Below are 4,717 nucleotides of genomic sequence, written 5' to 3' on the forward strand. Positions count from 1 at the left end.
TGGAGCTCCTCCCGAATCTTGCTTGAAGCAAGAGAACTTGCCCAGTGAGCCGGAGACGTTTGATATGTGGCTGCTGGTGGGGAACAGCTGTGATGGTGCTGCGTAAGGACCCCCTTTTCTGGCCCTCCCCTCTATGCTGAGAAGCAGGGTGCCCCAGGTCCCCGAGGAGGGGAACAGGAAAGGGAGGAGTGTGGTCTGATGTGGGGACAGTTGCAACGGTAGTGGCTGCCGGGCCGGTTCTCTGCCGGGTGTGTGGGCCCAGGAAGAGTGGCCTGGCCCTGTCGCAGGTGGGCGTGGGCTAGTATTCGCGGCTGTCCCTGTGAAAGGCAACCCGACTGCAACTCAGTTTTGATTTTCCGTACAAGTCAGTGGGCGCCGATCCTTACTACAATCTGATGTCTGACTTCCCGGTGAGTTTCTTCACCTGCTCCTTCCCGTGTCCTCCACAAATGAAGTCCTGGAAGAGCGGGCCTCCTCCCCCTCCCTCTCTGGTCATCAGGGTGAGTCAGCCTCCCTCCCAGACTGGGCCTCCCGGCCTCCCCCTGCTTGCGGATCCTGCTCCCTCCCTGCCACTGCCCCTGGACCGCACCCCACGGGACAGGAGCGAGTCCCCTCCTCAAGCTCTGCTTCTTCCCCAGATGCACCCAGTCTTCCCTGTTGGACGTCCTTGCTGTTTTTGCCATTGCCCTTTGGGGGTGACAGTGGCCCCGGGACATTGCCTGTTCTCTGGAGCTCAGGGCACCTGTTCAGAGTCACCTTCCCTTTCTGGTCCCTCCTCCCCAGGGCACCTGTAGAGCTCGGTGTCTCGGGGGCCCTTCTGAGCACCTGCCTTTGCAGTTTCCCCTCCTTCTCATCCCCAGTGACCTTGGTCCATCCTGCCCCCCGGCTCAAGCCACCCCTGGGAACTCGCCACCGCTGTTCTGTCCTGCTCCTCTCCCTGGCTCCGCCATCCCTCTGTTTGCCCCAGAGGTCCTCCCAGCCGTCCTTTCTGCCCCCTGTGACTTCCCAGACCCCCGCCCCTTCTCTGTGCCGGGCACACGCCCCCCTTTTTCGCTGAGAGGCGCAAACCAGGCGCAGACCACGCCGCGGTAAGTGCCGCCCCACCGCACGCGGCCTCTCGCAGGCCTGAGCGGGTTCCAGTTTGTTCCTGTGGGCAGGTTTCGGGGCACCACAGGCCTGGGGCTGGCTGGGCCCAAATTCTCCGTTTCCCTCCTTCCCGGCAGGGCTGGTTTCCTCTGTGAAATGCCTTTTGCCTGTCTGTCTACTTTGCTGCTTGTCCTTTTTGTGCTGAGTGTGTGGGGGGTCTTTTTGCAACCTGGGTGCTCATCCCGCCCTGGTTGTTGTGTTTCAGATGCCTCCTCCTGCCCCTCGGAGGCTGGTTTCCTCCTGTCTTCGTAGGCCAGCTTTGGACTCAGTATTGGCCTAGAGGCTCCAAACTGTATGTGACCCCAAAGGTCAGGGAGTGTCCCGCCCCCCCCCCCCAGGCCGCCACCCACCCCCAGGCCCGCCACCTGGGGTGAGGATCCCTGAGGGGGAGGTGCCCCGGTGTCCAGGGCTCTGCCCGTGAGAAAGGGCTCCTTCCTGTCTGTGTAAGTCAGTCGGTTACCGCCTGGCTTCAGTTCCATGCCCTGGACTCACGCGGGAGAAGCCCGGGGCAGCCGTGCAGCTGTGGGAAGACAGCAAGCCTTGTTTCTTCTGCCCCAACTCTCCTGGTTTACCTCCCGCCCCTCTGGCCCGTCTCTAATCTGCAGGCCCTGTCCCCGGCTTCCGCTGTGTCCCCTGGCAGCTCCAAGCTCCGGTTGGCCAAGGCCCTCTTCACACGGCCCAGATTGTGTGGTCCAGCCTGAGATCTGTACGTATTTCTGATTTTGTCTTCATGACTCTCCAAGGCCTCGGGGAGAAGCTGCACCACAGGGGACCTGCCGATGTGGGCGGAGACGTTGCCGCTGCTGGTCCCGTGGTGCCTGCACACGGACCCTGGCACACAGAGTGGGAGCCAGAGGCGTGTCTGGGCACTTCTGGCGCTGCCCCGCCCGCACTCATGTTACAGACCATTCTGCCACCTCCCACGGAGGCGGGAGATGCTCTTTCTGTGTCTCCATCACTCCTAAGCTCTCCTGACTTCGTGCTCCTTACCGTCCTCGGTCTCTGAGCAGAGAAGCCCCAACCCGGGTGCCAGGCCCCTCCACAGCCGGACGAGGGGCTTCCTGACACCATGCTGCGGCCAAGCAAACGGGCCCAGCTTACTTGTTTGCTAGATTCAGTTGGGGTGGGGGTCTGGAGCACGAGTTGCCGTCCCCTAACCGTGGTTGCAGGGCTTGCACGAGCAGACTGATGTGCTCTGGGCAGAGGACCCGTTCAGCCACCTCTTGAGTGTATCTGTGTACTCGCCATGGGGACTTTGCAAAGTGCAGAAAGGATGTGAAGAGTCAGGACCAAAGACGCTCATAAGGCATCGCCCGGAGGCAGAAGCGTTCACAGTTGGGGCATATTTCCCCGTTCTTTTTCTCGGCATTTTCCCCTTTACTCACTTGAGTTCATGCAGTGTTAACGTTCTCTCTTACGTTTTTTCACTTGGCATCAACTGTTATCCCAAGTTCTGAAAGGTTCCTCAGAAGACATCTGACTAACCCCACACTTCATTCTGGAGGATGTTGGATTCCAGGCTCTCTTGCTCAAGACCACGTGACACATCCTCGGGAATGGCCCAGCGTCCCTCAGACAAGTGACACCCGCTGCTCAGAACCTCCAGCACGGGTCCTGGGGTGGCTGCAGAGACAGAGTTGATTGAGTCTCCCATACCTGTGTTGAGTTGGGCCCTGTGTCCAACGGCCTCGAACTATCTGGTTGTCCCATTTCCCAGTGTTGGGTCGCCCGGTGCAGAGCCCGAGGTCCCTTTGGGAAGGGCTGGGGGGTCATTCCTGTGTCTCCTGCCACAGTACTGTAATGTCCTTCCCCCGTGGACCCGGCCACCTCCCTAGTCGGTTCCAGGTCTGAAAACTGGCTCAGGGGCAGAGCCTGGGCAAGGGATCACAATTCATTTATTGGGGTGACTGCCCTCAGCCTCCCACTGTCCGTTCTTGCTCTTTTGAGTATCCGTTCTGGGCTGTGCCTTGGTTGGTTGCTCCTCCCTCGAGCCCCCAGGAGGCCGTGTTGTCCTGGCCACCTCCCCTGCTCTGTGGGTCAGGTCTCCTGGTCACTGGTGTCCATCATCATAGCCCCTGGCTTCTGGCCGCTCAGTGTCACCTGGAGACCCCTGCTGCAGTTCCTGCGGGGCAGGGGCCATCCCTTTCCTCCCTGACCCGGGCCAGCACCCCCACCTGTGCTGTGCGGTGGAGGCCTGGCATGCGGGTGACCACCTGTTCCCGGTCTTCCCGGTGTCTCCTGGATGTAGCGCTGCAGGGCCCGCAGCAAACCGGGGCAGCTGGTCACCCCGTCTCCTGGGACGCAGGGCCCCTGTGGGGGAAGACGCGGGTCCTGTTTTGCTCCCTTGGGGGTGAGGTGGGTGCACGAGCTCCGTGGGGGGTGGACTGCTACTTCCGGCGCAGGAGTTTCAGAGACACTGGGGAGTCAGGTCTTCCGGGACCTTCTCCTAGGCTCCCTGTCCCTTGTGTCAGGGGTGCAGGCTTTCCCAGGCAGCTTCTGCTGCTGGCCTGACGGTCCTGCCTTGGTCGAGCGTTCAGCCGTCTTTGAGGTTCGGCCCCTTCTGTCAATCGTGGGTTGGACATATGGCTGCTGCCTGAGACGGGGGCTGCTCTGTAAGCTATGGAGGAGACTCTGGGGCACCCTTGGTTTCCCGCCGTATCCTTGCCCCTCAGCTGCTCGTCCCTCTGCGATCGGCACAGCAGAGACGTCGCTGTCTGTTCCCGGCACATTCCCCACATCTGGGCCTTCTCACCTGCCGGGACATTCCTCTCCACCTGCCAGCCCAGCAAGTGTTCTGACGTGGAAGTTCTAGCAGCTGGGCTGTGACCTTGTGCCCAGGCCTCTCTGCACACCGCCTCCCCCCAGGATGGGGGTCCTCATGACCAGTGGGGCGGGGGTGACAGTCCCTCACCAAGACCCCATCTCCCCACCTGTTCTTTGGACCCCTCCAGAACCAAGCATCTCAGGCTGGGCCCTTCGGGAAGCTGGTCCTCGGAGGGAGTTAGGATGCCAGCGGCTCGCTGGGGACCTGCATCCACTGAGGGGGCAGGGTGGGCAGGGTGTCCCTTCAGCCTGCGGTGTCCACCTGACATTTCCTGTCAGCCCGTGCGGGAGCTGCAGAGCACGGGTGGGCATTAGAGGCCCCCGCAGTGGGCCCAGTGGTCAGGCCCTCGCAGTGCCCGAGGCCTTGCAATGCAGACGGACCAACCGGGAGAACCAACACCCAGAGTCGGTGCCCGAGGCGTGGCTGCGTGCTAAGCGGAGCGCACAGGGCTCTAGCCACCTCTGCCGGGCGCAACGGCGCTCTGCGCTGCGGCCTGCCTGGAGGGAGGTGCTCTGGCCTCTGGGGCATCAGACAACCGCTGGGTTGGGAAGGGCTTTTGCTGACCAGCCATCTGTGAGCGTGGGTGTGAATGCAGCCTGATGGGAGAGGGCAGATCTGGGCACCAAACTTCATAATGCAAAGCACACTGAAGTCCGCAGTCAGGGCTAGGGGGTGTGGGGCCACCTTCCAGGAGACCTGTAAACCACAGTCTGAAACGAGACCGAATAAGGTTTGGTGAACGTGAAG

The 4,717-nt window shown here is 61.7% G+C and overlaps 1 long non-coding RNA gene across 1 annotated transcript; it reads left to right on the forward strand.

Moving 5' to 3' along the window:
* LOC116661995 lies at nucleotides 1-3,058 on the forward strand. The gene is made up of 5 exons (XR_004317961.1): nucleotides 1-102; nucleotides 366-500; nucleotides 1,352-1,454; nucleotides 1,752-1,852; nucleotides 2,598-3,058. It is a non-coding gene; the product is annotated as an uncharacterized LOC116661995 (long non-coding RNA).
* Nucleotides 3,059-4,717: the final 1,659 nt, after the last annotated feature.

The sequence above is a fragment of the Camelus ferus genome, chromosome X (assembly GCF_009834535.1).
Source record: "Camelus ferus isolate YT-003-E chromosome X, BCGSAC_Cfer_1.0, whole genome shotgun sequence".
NCBI lineage: Eukaryota > Metazoa > Chordata > Mammalia > Artiodactyla > Camelidae > Camelus > Camelus ferus.